This window comes from Felis catus, chromosome C1 (assembly GCF_018350175.1).
Source record: "Felis catus isolate Fca126 chromosome C1, F.catus_Fca126_mat1.0, whole genome shotgun sequence".
In the NCBI taxonomy this organism is placed as follows: domain Eukaryota; kingdom Metazoa; phylum Chordata; class Mammalia; order Carnivora; family Felidae; genus Felis; species Felis catus.
The window spans coordinates 201,763,535-201,785,265 of NC_058375.1; the positions used below are offsets into that span (position 1 = coordinate 201,763,535).

The window sequence follows — 21,731 nt, forward strand, 5'->3', positions numbered from 1 at the left end:
GAACAGAAATGCAGTACAACATAATGATCACTCTAGGGGACATGCAAAGATCGTGCTGGGGTAGAAGGGACACTGGAACAGATGATGCACTTGCTCAACAAATAAATTAATTCAGACCCAAGTGCCACTGAAGAAATATCAGCGACCACAAGAAAGGGCCTTGGGAATTATGTGTGGAAGGAGCCACACTAATTAGAGACAAACCCAACAGAAATGGTGACTCTGCCCTGCCAGGAGGTCTTGGGGTGCTCTTAGCATCTCCGTTAACAAAGCCTCCTTAGATGAGATCAGACTGGGGCTGACTCGGGGTGTAGGGGAAAAATCATAATGTAAATTAAGAACCTCCTTCCCCAAGTTCAACTCCACTCAATTGCATTCCGCAAACATTTCTGGGGCCCTATTAGGAAGCCTTGTGAAGTCATTCCTGCATAAAACTAAGCTCAAACCTTGAAGATAGTCTTTAATGTCAGAAAGCCATAGTTATTCCCATGCAGGCTAGGAATCTTGTTCCTAGAAACTTCTTTAGCCCACTACACATGCCTTTTTGATTCTCAATTCCCCTCCACAAAACTGTCAACTCTGATAAGGAAGGGACTGCACTGGCTGGATTCATTGCTTTCAGATTTTTAGCCCTGGAACTTCAGGTTTAAAAGAAATCTTACTTGGAAGCACCAGTGAGTGAAATAGAGCAAAGCGAGCTTTTTAAGAGGGCCAGAGCCTGTACCAATGTCCTGTGGCTGCTAGAACAAATCACCCACAAACTTAGTAGCTTGAAACAATGCAGATTTATTATTTTACAGCTCCCAAAGGTAGAAGGCCAACACAGGTCTCCCCGGGCTAAGATCAAGGTGTCAAGAGGGCCGTGCTGCTTCCCGGAGGCTCTAGGGGAGAATCTTTTTCCTTGCCTTTTCCAGCTTCTACAGGCTATGCATGTGGCCCCCTTTCTCCGTCTGCTGGCGCACCTCATGCTGCATCCGTTCCCTTCAAGGCAGGCTTCCCAGGAGTGTAGGGAGTTAAGGGCCGAAGAATCTTGATGGGACAGGAATGGAGATCTGTGGTGGAACGACACCCGCAGAGAATAAAGGTCAATGGGAGAGAGCACATTTCAGAGAGGACCTCTTCACCCCTAATATTACTTTCTTGTTACACCCAGGCTGTTTGAAGACAGGATCTGTATTGTATTCATGTCTGGCTTCTTTTTTTTTTCCTCTGGTCATAGCATCATACCTGTTTCAGGGCAAGCAGGCCAGAGTTATCACAGATCCACAGCTTTGGGAGCAGCCCTCAACCAACGACAGACAGGAGTTAATGGATAAATATGCCAGCTTCTTTGCCCTTCTCTGTTCTCAGTGGGACAGTTTGAAGTCATGGTCTACACAGTCATCCAGGTGGACACATCCCCCCATGAAATTGATCGGGCCCAGTTGCCTGCACCAGGAACCTACTGACTAACACAGCTAGGGTGACCAACCTCTCCCAGTTTTCCTGAGACGTTCCCTGTTTAGCACTGCAAGTGCCATGAACCCCTCAGTTTTTGGCAAACAAGATGGTTGGTCATGTGAGCCAACCTCCTCGCTAACCCAGCTTTCTTCCTTCCCTTCCCCACTTCGTTTTCACGCTCCCTCCCCGGTGCTTCCTGATATCGCCTCCCAAATAAAGGACTTGTGTCCAAATCCTTCTCTCAGGCTCTGCTTCTGAGAACAGCCAAGCTAAGCCAAGGCTCACGGTTCAGTCTGTGGCTAACTGGCAGGGCTGGTGCATCAGGACCACACATGTCATGCGCCCCAAAACCCCAGGGGGCGCCATTCACGTTGACTACGATGAGAACCATCCGCTGCTGGCCTTACAATGACAGATACGCTGGCTGGGCCCCCTGTCAGGTTGTTCTAGGATGAAATTCTCTTTTCCCCACCTCCCACCACGTGGGAAAGAAAAGGCACCACGTTACCAGAGAAAATCTTCCCATAAAGACGGAGCAGTTTTAATCCTCCCCTGCCCTTAGCCTCTTCGCCCCAGCCCTGCCCTGCCCTTTTCCAGATGTTCCCGTTTAGTCATGGTGGGAGCCGAGCAGCGGATGAACAGCATGACTGGGCCTGAACACCCTTCACCGTCGATTGAGCTGTGGCAGCTGGGCTTGCCCCCAGACGGGGAGGGCTCTGTGCAGACGGTGATTATGCATGGGAAACGGAGAGCCCGGGGGACCGACAGCCACAGCCAGTGCCTCTGCGATTCCCACTCCGCTTCGATTAGCAGCCCTGACGATGAGGAAGGGCTCTCTGAGCTCTGCCATGCCTCCCGCAGACACCAGTGTGGCCTCACCTGGGGAGACAGCCCGCCCCCAGGGACGGAAGACTGCTCTAGCAGTGGACATCTGGACAGCCCTAATGAGGCCAGCCCGGGATGGGAGCTCAGCTAATTGCTCCGATAGGCCGTGATGTCTGGATTCCAGCTGCCACGTCTGGCGGCCCCGTTTGGACGTCTTGAGTTTACTGTGAGGTTGGGACTGAGAGACCCTTAGGAATGGGGGATGTCAGCCGGGGCTCATGCTGAAGCAATTAAGGGGACATTTGTTGCAGGTGAAGAATGGTGGGGTAGTAAAATAACAATATCACAGCTTGCTGACATCTTACCAGGAAATCTGTAGGCCCCGGCCAAGATGGACCATTCCAGAAACGCAGGGCGTATGGTGTGTGATTAAAGAGGGAGGGAGGGGAGACTGGGAAATGTGCTGGGTCCCGAACTGGGACCCTGGGTCCTCCAGATGCAGATTGGCCACGCATCCCCCATCCAGACCAGATTACCCTGACGCTCGTGAAGGTTAAGCTCGGACCCTCACTTACACAGGCCGGTTTCAAGGTCCTGGAAAGAATCCCAGAGATGGTTCACGTGGTAGACTTTTCTTTTCTTTTCTTTTCTTTGAACAAAATTTGCAAAAGAAGGGTGTATGAACCATCATCAGTTAAGACCACTGTCTCTTTCCTTTCTGACTTCGTTGCAGTCACACATCCTCTGATATCAGGTGGTGTTGGTATTAGGAAGATTTAGCTAAAAGAGAATTGAATTTAGGGTACATTTAGTTTGGGGGTTAGTGGGATATTTTTGTGGTTCACAGTGTCTCCTGTCCTGCTGTAGGAATGGCTTCCAGAAACCCTCTTGTTCACCCAGTGTCATGGCATAAAGGTGCCAGGCCAGAGGGCCTATGATGATATAAACGTATCTTATGGCACTAGAATTGGAAGTATCAGCACAATGTTGAAGAATTAAGGTTTGAAATATAAGGAGCCAGAAGCTAGGCTATGAAAAATGATTCTGTCATCAGAAGCATAGAATTGTAAGTGGAGGATCCAGTTCCCATCAGTCCCTAGGCAAAATGGAAGTACTCTCTTACATGGAGTACACTTGGTAACTCTATGTTTACAACTATAAAAATCTTCAGGGGTGCCTGGGTGGCTCAATCAGTTGAGCGACTCACTCTTGATTTCAGCTTAGGTCATGAAATCTCATGATCCGTGGGATAGAGCCCCACGTCAGGCTTGGGATTCTCTCTCCCTCTCTCTTTGCCCCTCCCCTCTCCAAATAAATAAACATTAAAAAAAAAAAAAACAACTATAAACATCTTACACAATAAAATTAGTTGTCATAGATTTCTATAAGAAATCAAGAGATTAGTCTGTCATCCACAACTGAATTATAACAAAAGGTTTTTGATTATTTCCAAAGCAGCCATTCATTAACAGAGATACATTTTATTTATTTATTTTTTTAATATATGAAATTTATTGTCAAATTGGTTTCCATACAACACCCAGTGCTCATCCCAAAAGGTGCCCTCCTCAATACCCACCCCCCATCAACCCTCAGTTTGTTCTCAGTTTTTAAGAGTCAACAGAGATACATTTTAAATAAGGAGTAATGAATAGGCTCTTTTGCCATTAGGTAGTTCAATTTTAAAAGAGAAGAAAATTATATGGACATATTAGAAAAAAGAGTCTCATTTCTTGCTGATTACCTTGGCATTAAAAAATAACAAAACTCATAAGATGCTACTACCAAAACACCATGAAAGGCAAATTGGTCAATGAGTGCAATCAATTCAAGAGGCATTTAAAATTAGTCACTGCTCAAGAAAGCTTGACCAATACCAACAACAAAACAACACCATTGAAAAATGGGCAAAGACTTGAATAGACATTTCTCCAAAAAAAGATAATACAGATGGCCAATAAGCACATGAAAAGAGGCTCATCTTTGCTCATCATGAGGGAAAAAACAAATGTAAACCACACTGAGATACCACCTCATGCCCGTAGGATGGCTACTCTCAGATAGATGATAGACAGATGAAAGATAGATAGATAGATAGATAACAAGCACCAGCAAGGATGTGGAAAAATTGGAACCCTTGTGTGCCATTGGTGGAAATAGGTGCTATGAAAAATTTCAAGTTATAAATGGTGGTTCTTCAAAAGTTTAAAATAAATTAACATAGTATCTAGCGATTCATAGCAGCATCATTCACAATAGCCAATGAGTAGAGGCAACCCAACTGTCCATCAGTGGGTGAATGGGTAAAAAACGTGTGCTATATACATACGATGGAATATTTTTCAGCCTTAAAGAGGGAAGAAATTCTGACACCTGCTACAACATGGATGAACCTTGAGAACATTAGGCTAAGTGAAATAAGCCAGTAACAGAAAGACAAATACTATATGATTTCACGTAGACGAGGTACAGAGTAGAGTCAGATTCACAGAGATGGAAAGTAGAATAATGGTTACCTGGGGCCGGGGAAGGAGAGTTGTTATTTAACGGATATAGAGTTTCAGTTTTGCTAGCCGAAATAAGTTCTGAAATCGTTTGCACAATAAGGTCATTGCATGTAACACTCTTGAGCGGTACACTTAAAAAATGGTTTAAGATGGTAAATTTTATGTTATCTGTGTTTTACCACAAATATAATTTTTTAATCTCAACAAAGAAAGAAAACTTGAAATACCTTAAATCTTACAGCTCATATATGAGAGAAAAGTGATTGAGATGTCCCCAAATGTAGGATTTGAAAACCCTAAAACTTACATGGCATCACCAACAGCAAGTTATCAAACTGACAGAAAATGTACAAATGACCAATAATAAAGAAGTTAATTGTAATCAATGTAAAAAAAAAAAGACTACATTATCTTTGTGAAATTGTTATTTTCTTTTTTTTAATTTTTTTAATGTTTTATTTATTTTTGAGACAGAGAGAGACAGAGCATGAACAGGGGAGGGGCAGAGAGAGAGAGAGGGAGACACAGAATCCAAAACAGGCTCCAGGCTCTGAGCTGTCAGCACAGAGCCTGATGCGGGGCTTGAACTCACAGACCACGAGATCATGACCTGGGCCAAAGTCGGACACTCAACCGACTGAGCCACCCAGGCGCCCCAAACTGTTATTTCCTGGATACTGTGGAACTCATGGTATTTTATAAACATTTTTGGATGTGTAATGTGTTGTGATTTCTTTTCTTGTTCCAACTAAATGTTCACTTGTGTATGGAATTTTGTATTATTTTTCTTAAAGAGGGTCCCCCAATCTGTACAAGCATAGAACCTGGCTATGCCCTTTCTTATGCCCGTCCCCCAACACAGCAATGATCTCGGGAAACTTGAGCTTTGGTCCATATTTCTACCTCCTAGAAATGAGGCCAGAGGAACTCCGTGGCTCTGTCATTTGCCTGTATGGTCTTGAGTCTGTCCAGTCACAACTTGAGTCTTAGTTCTCTATCTTAATATGGGGGGAGATTCCTTGGCATTCCCTACTTTCCAAAAGTAAGACTAGGATCCACAGGAAATTACCATTAAACCAAAATCACCCTAGAGATACAGTCACAAAAGAAAGAATAAGCCACCAGTATTTCTTGAATGGTATACCTCATTTATCTGAATTTCCCCATGGTGCCTTGTCCCACTGGATCCCCCCCACCTATGTTTGGGAGTAAGGGTTGGCATGGGATGACAAAGGCCACAGGACAATAACTGAATACAAAGAAAATGTGGGGGCACCTGAGTGACTCAGTCAGTTAAGCGTGCAACTCTTGATGTCATCTCAGTTCATGTTTTCACAGCTCGTGAGTTCAAGCCCCACATCAGGTTCTGCACTGGTGGCGGGGAGCCTTCTTGGGATTCTCTCTCTCTCTCTCTCTCTCTCTCATCTCTCTGCCACTCCTCTGCTCACACTCTCTCTCTATCTCAAAATAAATAAATAAGCTTTAAAAAAAAAAAGAAAATGTGGAGGGAGCACAAGCTTACTTGGATCTGTTGAACAAGGAGATGCCCATTTGTTTTTTTTTATTTTATTTTTTATTTTATTTTTAACGTTTATTTATTTTTGAGGCAGGGAGAGACAGAGCATGAACGGGGGGAGGGTCAGAGAGAGAGGGAGACACAGAATCCGAAACAGGCTCCAGGCTCTGAGCTGTCAGCACAAAGCCTGATGCGGGGCTCGAACTCACGAACCATGAGATCATGACCTGAGCCGAAGTCGGACGCTTAACCAACTGAGCCACCCAGGGGCCCCAGGAGATGCCCATTTGGGATATAATAGACAAGGGAGACACCTGGCGGAACTTGATGGCCTACTGGTCTGGAGAAGGATTGAAAGAAAATCTAATTAAGAGTAATTAAGCTGAAACACCTCTCCAAGGTCTTTCTTCTTGGTAAATCAAAGCAATAGAATATGGACCCAGTAAATGGTTTCAGAGTTCGAGTATAATATAAGTCAATGACCTTCAGGATAAAAGGAAAAAGTAGAATGAAATTCATTCCTTCAAGACTGTTAGATTGGATACAGGGGAAAAGAACAAAAGTTGAATCAAGAATGATTCCTAGATTTCAGGCTCAGGCAACTAGATGGAAGGAAATGCTATTTATTGAGATAAAGAAGGCTGAGGGAGAAAGAGGGTGGAGAGGACATCGAATTCCTTCTCATACAAGTTAAAGTTGAGAAATTTCTAAGACATTCAGATAGAGATGCCGAGTAGGTTCTTGGTTATCTAAATCTGGACCTCAGAGAAAATGTCTGGCTTCAGGTTGTAATTGGGGAGTTAGCAGATTAATGGTAGTATTATTTAAATCCATGAGAATGGATAAGATCATCTGAGAGAGGACAAAGGAGGGGAGTGAGGGGAGGAGAACCCAGGATGGAAGAACCCAAGCATTTAGATGGCAAGCGAAGAAGCCAACAAGTCGGAAGTGGCCGGAGAGGCAGGAGAAGAACCAGGAGAGAGTGCATCATCTTAGAATCTAGGAGAAGAAAACGTCTTAAAAAGACGAAAGTGCTCCACTATGCCAAATGCTGCTGAGATACAAATCTAGCACAAATCTAATTTACTGCCTTCATGTTATCAGATGACCTATGTGAATACCGTCCAACAATACTGTCCGACCTCCTGGGAGAGGTCACAGGAAGTTCTCCCCGTATCAGCAGGGAAGTCGGTCAGGAAAGTTTTTCTGACTCCAACTGAAGAGGAAGTCACAGAGCTGTCCAGAGAGTGGACGGGCACTAACGCGTTTATCCCCGGGGCAGACAAGAGACCAGTGAAGTTGTAGCAAAGATAGATCTGCCCTAGAGTGGCTCCTAGTGTCCGTGCAAATGGCCAGGAAACTACACCGGAGAATCGGACATCCATCAAGCAGAGAAGGTCCATTCTGATCATTGATTAGAGAAGTGAGCAAACATTCAGTGGACTGGGTCTTTCCTTTCACCTTCTCTTCCTGCTTTGCCAAGGAGACCAACACCAGTCGCATCCACTGGGTTTTTCACACGTCCGCATTCTCAACGGAAAGAGGGGAATGGCTTGAGCCAGCTCGCACCAGCTCAGAGAGCTGCTTGTGTGCGCCTCATCCAAACTCGTGGTTTCATGTCAGTAGCTTAAAATCGGCTCTGGTGGGAGTATTTAGCTCACAGAAATCAGCAGACATTACTAAGCAGGGCTCCCCCCACCACTCCTGGAAAGCCAGTTGTTAAATATTTCCGGCACATTGTCCATTAGTGTTCTGCAACATGTGATATGATGGGCCGAGAGAGAAAAATGCTAAGGCCCCATACTTCGGGGGAACACAACTTACCTCTCTTGAGATTTCCGTGCACATTAGAATATTAACGACTCCTAGAAGTCTTTCTATAAAGAAATCTATTTATTTTTGTTCTAACAAAGAGCTTTCCAAACTTATTAAGCTATAGAATCCTCATTTTGGAGGACGTCTGTTACTGTCTCAAGTTCACGCTGCTGTGGACGTTTAAATAAAACTAAGTTGTTAGCATTGACATAGTGATAGAAATTGGCCATAACAGTTCTGCTGTTCATTCCCATGGCTATTTTGAGAGGTGTGCAGATGATGAATGTTTGCAGCCATTCTTGTGACTGCTGAAAGACACTTATTATTTATGACCTGAGTTCTGGATGGTGATTGCTGTCATTAATAATGATAGTGTAGCCCCAAGGCTGGGGAGACAGCAGCCCTGGAGTCTCTCTGCTTAGCCTGACATTCCTGTGATACAGGAGTTAGGGCTGTAAAGCTCAAAGCACTTAGTACCAGCGCAGGGAGTGCTAGATTTCAAATTCTTGCCTCAGTCAAGAGCAAGCTCTTGGGGGCCCAGGACAGGGGTCTCACTCTAAATGTGGAAACCACCGCAGGCTAATAGATGGAAGCAGGGAGCTCCTGGGGACCTGGGGGAACAGAACAACTGTGTTCATTAAGAGAGCCAGGAAGCAGCCATGGGGGTCTTGTCTATCGACAACTTGGCAGGACACAAAGTATTTTACCAAAAGGAATCTCACAGCTGGAAGGAGCAGGTGCGGGCAGAGCAGAGCCAGTGCAAATGCTGGAGAGAGATTAAGGCAGGAAGGAAATTGGATTTTCCCAAGTTCCACAGGGGAGGAGTGCACCAGGAGGGGAAAAGCGGTAAGAGAAAGAGAAAGAAAGACAGAAACTGATTTAGGACTTGAAATAAATATCCGTCACCAGCAAAGGGGTTGTCGTGCTGCATTTTGACAATTTAACAGGCAAAAAGCCTCAGCATTAACTGAGTCCATGCCTTCAACAGAAAGGGAGATTATCAGTTGCTGAACAGGAAAAGCTGTAACTAAACAGACAATTTTCACATGCTTCATTCCCCCAGGAGCAGGACCTGGTGCCAGGAAAAATACTTCTCCCTGCTTACCCTCCCAGCCGCCAGTGTTCCCGTGTCTGGACACTGGGACATGATTCTGTCCCTGGCCCTGCCGCTCTTCAAGTGGCAGTTTGTCCCCAGGGCCAACTAAAAGGCCAGTGCTAACCACTGACGAGCAGCGGGGCTTTCCTTCCAGGCAAGGGGAGGGTGGAAGGTGGCCACCACATTTCCAGAAAGTTGTGGGCTTCTGCTCCTCATCTCGTTAGGTTCAACTCGGGGCCACATTCCCTCCCCGGTTTCTCCTTCCTCCAGCCATTTGAAGCAGTGTGTTATGCCTCTAGATTTGATTCACAAAACGAAAGAAAACAAAACCACACACACCAACAAACAACCAAGCAGAAATGAGAAGGTCAGTTAGATGCAATGGCACAACCAGTTGTATTTGACAAACCGATACAAGGTTGTGAAATGTCGACAACAAAACCAAAAACCTGTGTTCGTTCCCGAAAAGGCAGCGTGCCTCATGCATGCGCTTGTGGATTTGCGCTCTGGCTGAGAACACAGCCCTCACGGGTAAGTGCCGATGGGCCTGACGTTAGCCCCTCCAGATGTAACAACGCAGAAGGTTTTCAGAAGGGGGGCGCTTGCGTTCAAGGGCGATGGCAATTACATTGGAAACTTCTTGTTACTATTTGGATTCCATCTTTTAGCAGCGACAGACCTTCTACAAAGTCATTCTCATATACGTTATTGTGTTTAGTTCTCAAAATAATCCCGCGAGTCAGGTGATACGCTGATCCTTGTTTTCCAGTTAAGAAACTGAGGCTCAGAGAGCTTGAGGCAAGCTGAGCTCAGGTCACACAGCTGGTAAGTAGATCCGTGTGACTCTAAATCTCTCGCTCCTTCCTCTACCCCTTACCATAATCCTCTGGAAGGCAGAGATCGGCAGTGTGCTCTGTAGGGTTCCCCACACGGAGGCGTGGGCAGGCGACTGTTTAATTGAAGACAGAGGAAGCAGGTCACTTTTCCCACCACCCCTCATGTTGGTTCTTGGTGCCTATTCCCCAGCAGACCCCTATCTGCACTGTCCCCTCTTCTCTACATACACAACGTAACCTCAACTTCCAAACCCCTTCCATAGACCAGACTGCTGAGTTTGCCGGACTGGCTTAAAACGTGCACAAATACCCAGCCCTGTCTGCTCTAGCAGCCCTGCCAGAGAGCACAGGGCCCCTTGGGCGGAAAGGTGGAAGAAAAGTTACTGGAAAAATTAAGGAGAGTGTACACAGCAAATATCTGTTGAACTGAATATTCCCCGAACAAGTCCACTGAACATATCACATCAGATAACTTTCTCTCTCAGGCTTCCAGCCAATTTTCCCACTCTTCTAACCCAAAGGTGGCTCAGTAGCCCAACCAGAAAAGAGATGCATTCAAATTCACCTGGGATACCTGAGGGAGGACCACATCTGGCCTCTTTAAGTTGCCCCACTGTCCCTGAACAACTTCCTGCATCCAGCCATTCCCTTGTCCCAGAATCTTCAATGGTTCCTCAAGGACCCTAGGATTAATTCCAGATTTATCTTCAGGGCATTTCACAACTCTTCGAACACTACTCATGTGCGGCATGCATAGATATCCTGGGTGGATGGATGGATGGGTGGGTGGGTGGATGGATGGACGGATGAATGTATGGACAGATGGATTTAATACTCAGTTTCCTGTTAGGACACTTCCTCTTTGTCAGTGAGGGAGCAGCACTCTTCTGCCTCTGGGACAAACAAAGGATCTTATCCCTTTTTCCTGTACATCCCTTCCCCTAAGCATACACCCTTACTACTATTGACATATAAGTCTCTATTGTTTCTATGGCTCATAATCCAACCCATCAACCTCGAGGGAGCAGAGGGAAGGGCCACCCCCTGAAATGTGAACTATTCTGAAGCCCCAGGCTCTAAGACTTCTAGAATTAATGGACAATGCTGACTCAAGTAACTTCCTTCTCACACTTCCATTTCCTGGTTTGTGAAATTGAGGCCTTGAGATACAAATTAGAATTGGGACCTCAAAAGCCCCGTGTTGTTTGGGAATATGCAATATTCCCCAATTTCTTAGACATCAGCCATTTAGAGAATGCAGCTGCTGAAAAATACTTGGAAAATCCCCAAAGTATTTGCAAATTCAGTATCCTTGAGTGTAGCCAGTGGATCGTGACCCCTGCTTAAGGCTATGGGAGAAGCTGGGGGAGTCCAAACCAGGTAGCTACTGAGAGGCATCCCAAGGGTGTCCAGGTAGATGGTCAAGGTCAAGGTCAAGCTCACCTCTGCTACCTGATGCTTCTGCAGCTGGAGCCATGTAGGGGAGGTAACCTTGGCAACCTGAGAGAGACACAGTCTTTCATCACTTCCCTCTGCCTTTCCTGACCCTTGATATTGCTGGAACATAGTACACAGTCTCCTCCAAGGTCAAATTAACCTAACATTTCTCTTTCATCATCCTTAATCTCTTTAGTCATTCTAACAAGGCGTTCTGGGACCTATTTACTGCTCCCTAGTGAGCAGGAGTTGGATTTTTATTTCGTATGAATTGTGAATAAGAGCTGTATTTGTTATTACTTTTTATGAGCTCACACTCCTTCCCTGATGATAGTTGCTTAATGGGCCAGGGTTAAGAAGTAAGTGATTCTACAGATGCTCCCTTGCTTGCTCCTCAAACTTCTCCTCACCCACTCTCTACCCTATAATGCTTCCATCTGTGAAATAGGAGGGACTCTTACATGACCTCTCAACCATCCCAAGCTCAAAGGCAGTCGGTTCCCAGACTCAGCCCAGTACTCTTCGAATGGACATATGAGCATTGACCGAAAACAGAACACTACACCCTGGATCTAATGGAAGCTGGTCTAAAGGCTCCATGAGGCCAAAGATAGGGCAGTGGGTATTGGGAATCATAGGCTCGTATTCTATTAGAGCTTGTTTCCTGGTCCCGTGTGGTCTTAGATACGTCCCTCCCCTTTCTAGGCCTGTTTTCCTTCTGTACAAGAGGAAGAGCTGACTTATTCCCAATATCACTGAAAATTATAAAGCACCGCTGAAAATTTTACTGCCAGGGAATGTGAAAGAACATTATGAAGAAAAGCATACAGAATATCTAGTTAAATGGAAAATATTGTGTTTGTGTGAAGATATCAGTTGTCCCAGATTTACCTGCAAATTTAATGCAATTACAATTTTCAGGAAACTTGGCAAGATGATTCTAAAATTGATATGGAAGGACAAGTGCACAAGAACAATCGAGAAAATATCGAGTAAATGAAAACAGAGTACACAAAGGAAATTCTCCCCACTGGATAAAATTATTATAATACCCCAGTCATTTTTAAAGTACGGTATTAGCTCAGGAATAAATGAAGAGATCAGCGCAACAGAATAGAAAGCCTACAAATCAACTGTGTGGTTGGAAGCATAATGGTCTTCCAAAGATGCCTTCCCCACCCTCGCTGTGTCTTTCTCTCCAGAGTCTGTGAATATGCTGTGTTAAATGGTGTATTCGTTTGCCAGGGTGGCCATAACAAAGCACCACAGACTAGATGGCTTATAAAACAGAAATCTATTTCCTCACAGTTCTGGGGGCTGAAAGTTCAAGATCAAGATGCCAGGTCTTCCCTAAGGCCTCTCTCTTTGGCCTATGGATGCCACCCCATACTGCCTTTTCACGTTGTCTTTCCTCCCATACTCATGCATCCCCCATGCTTCATTCTATGTCCAAGTTTCCTGCTTTTGACACCAGGCAGATTATATTAGGGCCCACCCAAATGACCTCATTAAATAAGCTTAGTCACTTCTCTAAAGACCCCATCTCCAGATACAGTCACATTCTGACACCCTGAGCCACACTCAGGGTGAGGACATCAACAGGTAAATTACAGGGAGACAAGACTTAGCACATAACACATGACAGGGAAATTTAGATCGCAAATGGAATCAATCAGCTGACCTCAAATGAAGGGAGGAGATGATCCTGGATTATATAGGTAGGGGCACAATCTAATGACGGGTGTCCTTAAAAGTGAAAGAGGGCATCATGAGAGTGAGTTTCAGAGTAACCAGCAAGAGAAAGACTTTACTGGACATTGCTGACTTTAAAATGGAAGGGGGCCACGAACCAAGGAATGTGGGCAGCTGGAAGAGGTAAGGAAACAGGTTCTCCCTAGAATCTCCAGAGGTAATGCCGCCCTGCCAATAACTTGACTTCAGCCCCAAGAAGCTATTACACATGCTGATCTCTAGAATTGTGAGATACTAAAGTTGTATTGTTTTAAGCCACCAAGTTTGGGTCGTTCATGACAACAACAAGAAGAAACTAATACATCATGTATACGAAGAAATTAGGGTATGATAAAAGTATCATTTCAAATAACTGGAAAAAGACAATTAGCTCATCATTTGGTTAAAAATAAATAAATAAATAAATAAATAAATAAAATGAGATTTTTTAGGACATGTCGTTCACAAAAATAAAATCCAGATGGATTAAAAGCCTTAACAAGATGCACATGAAAGTACTGGAAGAAAATATGGGAGAATGTGTTTATGACTTTGGAGGAGGGAAGGGGAAATAAACAAGAAAAATTAATATAGTTTACAATATTAAAATATAAAACACTTGTTGCAAAAGATGCCATAAGCAAGGTCAAAAGACAAGCAGAAAATGAGAGGAATATATTTCCAATATACATACTCTTTGAATTTTGTTACTGTTTTTTTTTCTTCTTTCAGTGAGCATGGACCACTTCACTAATTGAAAACAAAAAAGGGAAAAGAGGTGGAAAGAATCTTCTCTACCATCCTCTTCTTCCCAGGAAGAGGACTGGAATAAACGAGGAAGCTCTCTGAAAGCAAAAGCACCATGGGAACACAAGACTGTTGCATGGAAGTGAAAACTAAATAGTGATTTCTTAGGGCACTTCCTCCCTGCGTCTTCCCCACCTTCTCTGGCTCCTTTTCCTTGTACACACCTGTGGGGTGAGCTAAGCTCAGCCAGCATTCACTGGAAAGATCGCTGAAAGACGAACCCATCTAGGACTTGCTGAACCTGTGGCTGAAACTGCCTGTTCATTTGCTCTTCCCGGGCACACAGCTAGACCATACTCCCCTAACTGCTCCCTTGGCAGTGAGATGTGTCCCCCTGGGTCACATGGACCCAGGGACTGGGGGCCCAATGGACTGGGCCAATGGACTAGGGGCCCAAGTGTCACCTCTAGGCCCGGTGCATGAGAACCTCACCTACTCCATGGTCTTTCTTCTTTTGCTGGCTTGGTACAGTTGAGTATGCAAACTTGGATGCCACATGCTGAGGTTACAAGCCACCAAATGGAAGAAACTTTGGCTCCTGAATCACTGCCTAGAAGAGAATCACCTGGTGATCAGAAATACCCATAGTGGGTTTATGAGAGCTAGAAAAACACATTATATTGTATTTGAGCTAAAATACATTTTTGAGTTTTGTGTTTGTTTCAGTAGCTGGTGCTACATTAACTCGGAAACCAATCTGACTCCTTTTGGCAAATATCTTGGCCTGACATCTCCTCAACAGGCCAAATGAGCTTAACAATTGTTTGGGCTAAATTGCCTCTGGTAGAAGTCAGGCCAGTTGTTTTGACTCATGACTGGGCCCTGGTTGATACATCAATACGCTCTGGGAGATGCATGGGCTCTTCAGCTATCTCAGTGGTACCGATAACACAGGAGGAGCAAAAGAGATGACTCTGTCTTCCTCCACCCAGCACTCTTGCCTTCCCTACCCCTAGCCACACTCAGACAAGAAGCAAACAATGAAACATGTCCATGTCTCCTGCTGGCATTCAGCAGACCTCACCCAGAACTATGAGCACGAGATAGGATGACCCCATGTTTTGTCCCCTGTGTCATGATGTCATTGCTTGGACAGCCACATATCAGACACCATCTCCACCCCAGGAAAGGTCAGATGAGCCACAGAAATGAATTCTCTACTGCTGCCCTCTGACACCCTTCCCCTCTATTCATCACCTCTCTCTGAGTCAACTTCTACACCATATCCAGGAAGCTCCTTAAAGACCAGGTTTTGTTTGTCTGTGTGTCCTCCACACAGTTCTTAGGGCACAGATATGAACTGGCATCTGAATGGCTCTTTGGTGCATGTATATTTGTGTTCATTCTCTTCGCCTTGCACATGGCAGACGTTCAGTGAGCCTAGATGGACTGGATGGGAATGGAATTGGATCGGAAACCAGCTGCCAGCTGAAAAGTTGCCTCTTTCAAGAAGCCTTCCCCTATTGCCCCAGGAAGACCTACTTTTTATTCCCTTCTCTGCATTTCTACAGCTCTTACTTAGTGCTTCTACATCACCCTCACCACGCAAAATTGCAATTGGTCTGTTTCTGTGTCTGCCTTCCCAGTATACTACAAACTCCCCAAATACAGAATGCCTACGTCTTTTTCGTGTTTGTATGTGCAGGCCTGGTAAATAGTAGGTATTCAAAAGACACGTGAATAATCTGGGGAGCAAATCCTGGCCTGATGAAACAACCTTTTCGCCAAAATGAATTATAAGCTCTAATAAATAAATGAAATAGCCCCTTCTACTGTTCTACAGCTTTGGTCATTAAACGTTCTTCCTTCTGGCCAAAGCCTTCCTCCCAAAAACCTCTCTGTGGGCCCTAGTTGTACCCACCGGTACATCTCTGTACCCATCGGTACATCAGACATCTCTGAAATACTCCTAACTCATAACAGAGATCTAGAAGATGCCACAGTCCTGTGCCCTGGGCCACCTCCAATCTATCACTGCCGGTAAGCATGGTACACAGCCAGGGAGTTCATCTCCCTGCCTCCAGCTAGGATTCTCAAATGTATACTTTATTCCTTTCTGGAGAACATCCACGGGAAAGCAACCCAGCCCATTTCTCTGTGTTTGTCCGGGTCCTGGAAAATTCTAGTGCTCAGTTCTAACTTAAATCCTTTTCGTTGCAATCTCTGTCAATGCCATCTGTGAAGAAAGAGTACTTTCTGTCCCCGTACACTATACAAAGACTAAGCAATCCCTCTCTTTTCGTCTTCCTCCAACACATGCTCCTGCCAACCCGGTCTTCTCTTTTATGTGCTGATTCATAAGTTCTGAGTGAACAGAGGCCTTCCTTAAGCACCCCATACTGCCACATGTGGGTGAGTCTGCAGCATCCCAGTGACCAATGCATCCAGGAAGGAGAGGTTCCATGCACTGTGCCAGCACAACCCAGGACACATCCCAAGTCCCCTGTGCTCACAATGTCACCACTCGGACAGCCATGTGTGGGATCACCTCCAGTAGGGGAGGGAACCAGCAGGTCCCTCCTGGCGGACCTATTATGGACTCTAACCCTCCCCTGTTGGCCAGCCCTGAGGAGCACTGGCCCCCGTGCCATGAGCTTAATTACTTTGCAAGAGGACGTTTGTAACTGGACTTCCTCTTTGTTCGAAGAGAAAGCTTGGGAGTGGGCAACAGAACAAAGGCAGGTTCTTTGCAGAACACAAGTGAGGGAGAACCCATGCTGTGAATCTGGGTCTGGGCCTCATGCATGGAGGGGGCCGGGGACATGGGGGCTTGGGCAGCATGAGGATGGGCTCAGAGGGAACGAAATCCCCACCTGAGTGCTCAGGCAGCCCTCTCACTGGGCTCCCACTAGACCCAGCCATATCTGAACTAATTCATGAAACTTGAAAGGGAAAAAAAAATGCCTTGAGAGCATCTCTCTCCTGTCCCTGTGATCCTGGAAGGCCATTCTCTCAAAACAGGGTCTCTTTTTCTGTTTTTGGAGAATGCGTTGTGTTAGAGGGAGTGCGAAATATTTGTTGTGCCCCTGATCTAGGGTTTTAAGTCTCATTGTTAACATGTTCTTTGTGATGTCTAGCCTAAATCCCTCCAGCTGCTTGATGATATGAGTCTGTGGAGACTCAAAAAGGCAACCTTTCATGTGTAGAACGGGTTCAATGTTTCCTCACCTCCTGACTCTCCCTCCTGACTTGTCTGGGGAAAGAGTCCTTTGGCATAATAATTCTCTGAGGAATTCTCTGCACCAGTACTAACAAGAGAGAGGTCTGTGTGTGATCAGTGCTTCACTCTGAGAAACCTCAACTGCAGCCTGCTTCTACAGAAGACCAAAGGGTTCCTCTGGCTCACAGCAGCCAGGATGGGTGGGGAGAGAGGCAGAGAGAAGACCCAAAAGCAGGGAAGAGGAAAGGAGAGGAGACAAGAGTGGGAAGGAACTCATAGGTGCTTATCCAAGACTGACAATCTACAGGCTGAAAGACAACTCCGTAGGAAAGGTCACCTTTGCCACCCACCTTCCGTTCCCTCGTTCTGCATGTTCATGTCAACATAAAAATATGTGCATGTGAGTGACCTTCCTGTATACGTCAAGGTCACTTCCAAATCATCCTTTGGCCTTCCTTTCTGCAGACTGGCTCTCTCCTCTTTCACTTCCCTCAGAAATTTAAAAGAAGGAGGAGGAAAGGAAACTCATGAATTGAAAATATAACTTGAAGAAGGAAGTGAGGGCAATATTTTACATGCATGTTTTCATTTTTAGCCTCCTCGCTACCCCCAAAGGTGGATGTGATTTTATCATGGAAGGGGGATAAACTTTTCTCAGATGAGGAAACTAAGGCTGGAGAAATGAAATGAGCTGGTAAGTGACATCTGTCTCGTTGAGCCCTGTGTCTGTCGGACTCCAAGGGCAGGTCCTTAACAGTCCTTTCAACGCCTCTGAGTCTCTGCAACCAACCCTGACCCACCCCCGTGTCCCCCATATCCCTTTAGTCCTGCTATTGATCTGGGTACCTGACCTAGATCTGAACATAAATGGAAAACAGCATGGTGTAGCCAAGTTCGAAGGCAGGAGACAAGCTTTAGGTCTGGATCAGACTCATGCACAAGACTACGGAAGTGGAAGCTTCTAGAAGAAGATGAAGTATCCGGCTAAGAATATTATCCACGGCGCACAAAACTCAAAGGTAGGAGAGGGACCTGACTCACTAATAGTTAAGTTTCTCTGGAAATCAGTGTGCAGTTCCCAGGGCCCAGCTTCCACAATTACCAAAGTGGTGTCAGGAAGGTGCATTTCCCAAATGTGGTGAATTCCCAGATCTCTTTTTTCCTCTTTAAAGCATGACGTGAATCCTAGAAAGATCTCTGAACACACGAAGCATGACAGGGGCAACCGCTAAGCTATAGCATCACAGAATATCAAGGCTAGACAAAAATCTCAGCGTTCATCTAGCCAGGCCCCCTTATCACAGCTCTGGGAAACCAGATGTAATGAGTCTTCCCCAAGGTGGACAATTGCAGAAGGTGAACTCGACCCTGAGGCCCCCAAACTGCCACCCAGCACTCGCTCCACTCCACCAGGTATCCCATGTGTCCTTCCAGCCCCAGGGTGCATGCAGTGAGGGCAGTAGAAATGGCTGTCTTTCCACAAGGAAAGACAAGCACTCACCCATACCGAGGAAAGAAATCGGCCCCTAACTCTTCCTAATGCTGCCAGGCTTTCTCCCATACCTGCCGTAGAACCCAGGCGGAAATGATTTCTGTTCCCTTCCAGATCACCAACATCATAAATGCACAGCCTAAGCTCCTGTTCCTCCCGATTGTTTCTGTGTCAGCTCAGCCAAAGGAGACAAAGAAGATTCTGTGCACTGGAGAGATAGGGCTCAAAATGGCAGAGGGGTGAATTCAAGGATAGAGCCGGGCTCTCGTAGTAGGATGCGTAAAGCCAAGATCTCTATCCAGGGCTCTAGGAAAATGCAGAGGGAGGAAGCCACAAAACTCCAAGGAGTCTGTTTCTCTGTCTCCAGCCAGAGCTGTATGACCCTAATTCATACGAGCTCCTTGACTTTTGACTGACTTTGGCTTCAGTTTCTTTTGTTTTGCTTTTACCTCAAGAAGAGAAGGAACTAGAAGCTTAGCTGGGAAGACACGCTTTTAAGCCACCTAGAGAAGGCCTGGACAAATGTCGCTGAAGCCTGACAGCCCAGAGTCCTCTCCTGGTCTAGGGAGAAAGCCTGTCCTCGTTCTGAGGGTGTGAGAGCCTCCAAGTTTGTCTGCTGCCCACTGGCTTTCATGTCAGGGTCATAAAACTGGCCAGCCCACAGTTTCCCTAAACATGCTCAAAGATTATCTTCCCACAGAGGGGGTTATCTGACACAGAGATCTTGCCGTGCGGCTCAGGAAAATATCCTAACAGCCACAAAAAGGTAAATCTAGACGCCAAACTCGCGCCAGACGGGGCCAGTAGCAACATGGCCCTTCGCCTGGCAGTTCTAGACAGTTCTCAAATGTAAACACCTCTCCTCTTCCTCTTGTTTCCTCCCCCTTCTCTCTTTGTTTTCGTTCCTAAGGATTAAGAGATTTCATTTTCATTGTTCCATAGATGGAATGGGAGGTCTTTCTGAGCCAGTGCCAAAGCACTGCGTGTTCCTTACGGTTTGGTTTGGAAATAACTTGAAACTCTCTGTCCCTTACCCGCCAACCATCCCACACTGTGTCCTCAACCCCTCAGAGCTCTCCTATTGGAATCTCGTGACGCTGCTCCAAAAGCAGCAAGCCTTTCTCCAACCTGCCCCGACCATGCAGAAGCCAGAGATGGCCAGTGGCCACCCTATCTGAGACACAGGGGTCGGCTTGCACGGGAGGGAGAGCGAGCTCTGCTAACAGTCTCTCTGGAAGCCCTGATGTCTCTGTGCACCGAGGAGGCAGGAGCGAGGTCCCAGGCTAAGGATGACTACAGGCCTTAGGTAGTCCCTCTACTCTCTTGGGTCAGTGGCTTCTAGTAAGCTTCTGGAAGAAGCAAAGTTAGATGTCGAGAAATGGGACAGAGTGAGGAAGAGGAGCAGAGTCTTGCCCTCTATGCTGGTCATTCTCCATTTGCACCCCCTCACATCACCCCACCCCAGGTCTACTCTCTGCTCTGTCCTGTGCCCTGGGACCCCTCAAAACAACTATACCCATTGCCTCCCAGCACCCAGCTGGATCCAGCCAATGGGGCACTCCTGGAGGCAATGGGAGAGTAGAAAAGCAGAGGTCCCTTCTTGAACTGCATTTCTGGCATGTTCCTCCACAAAACTAATCACCCACCCCACCCCCGCACCTCACAGAAAGCCCAGCGCCCATGAGCCCAGCCCTCCCCAAGCCTGGAAACACTGTTTCCTTTCATTTCTGCCTTGGATGGTCACTGCTTCCTGCTGTTGCTGGTCTCTGGGTGCCTCAGTTTCTCTCTTGTGCCCCTTTGACACAGCCCCACGCTTTGTAGGTAACCCCTTCACTAAGGTCTTGTTTGAACCAGCCGAGATGAATGCTGTTTCTTACCAAGACCCCAACTCCTGCATCCGGTATGTTGAATGCAGGCGTGGAGGGTAAAAAGGAAAAGAAGGGAGCTTTCAACCCTGAAGAGGTCATGTGTGGTCCCCAAGCCAGCTGGTGACTTGTTACAAATGCAAATTTGTGGGGACCCTGCCACAGACCTAGTGACGCAGAAGCTCTAGAAGGCCCTGCTAAACCTAGTTTAGCACATCAGTTTTGGCAGCCCCCTCTGGGAAACTGACACACAGAAAAGACGGAGAAGGAGCCAGGGGCCAGCATCTCTCTCTCTCTCTCTCTCTCTCTCTCTCTCTCTGCGCATCTACAATCACGGAAATTGGGCTCCTGCCCTATTTGATCAATCAAAGAGGACGACGGAGGTGGCATTTACCGCCTGGGTGGTGGCTTGGGCTAAAGAGGTCATTGTGAGCGGACAGCCCTCCGCTCCACCGTGCAAAGGGGCCAGATGCTTTCTGATGCAGTCTGTAGCTGGGGTTCGCCATGCCTGCTACTCTCTCAGATTCTCTGCACGTAAACACAGTCCAGACTCTTTGTTCTCAAATGCATGAATCCGCAGCACGCTGGCCGCGGATACTGTCTAACTGCTTTCTTCCAGCTGTGCCCAGCTGTGTCACATGGACTGCAGTGCTGTGCTTTTCCATAGTTAGGAAAGTTCTCCCCAACTCTCTCTGTTCACACGTGGCCCAGTCTGACCCTCCTCATACCAGCTGCTCAGGAACTATTCACGTTTCCAATGGAAACGCTCGGACTCTGGGGGCAAGACAGACTTCAGCTGAAATCTCACTACCCATCGTGCCAGCTGCTCGCCCACAACCAGCTCCTCCATTTGGCCTTCGTCTCCTCCCTCTGTCAAATGAGAGTAATGATCTCTGTCTCTCAGGGTGGGGTGAGGATTAATTGAGATGAGAGCTGTGCAATGCTTTGGCACAAGAGGCAACACGTATCAGGTGCGGATAAAAACTTTCCCTTTCCTGGGAGACTGTGAGCCCGTGTTTCCCGTGATGACGCAGGGGTGAATAGCAAACAGGGCAGAGCTGGAGTCAGGATGACCCAGCACTGCCGCTCACTATCTGTGTGTCTTTGGGCAATTTACTTACCTTTTATGTGCCTTGACTTTCTCACCTGCAAAATGGGGATCCTAACAGTACCTACCTCCCTGGACGATCCTCACGTTTAACTC

General features: G+C 46.4%; 1 long non-coding RNA gene across 1 annotated transcript in view; it reads right to left on the reverse strand.

Annotated features, from left to right (window-relative positions):
* Positions 1–766: 766 nt before the first annotated feature.
* Positions 767–21,731, reverse strand: part of LOC109503174 — a 40,837-nt gene continuing 19,872 nt past the window's right edge. Inside the window, exons 2-3 of the long non-coding RNA XR_002745062.2 lie at positions 2,841–3,045; positions 767–1,052 (exon numbers count right to left, since the gene is read on the reverse strand). This is a non-coding gene — a long non-coding RNA (uncharacterized LOC109503174). The remainder of the gene's footprint in view (positions 1,053–2,840; positions 3,046–21,731) is intronic.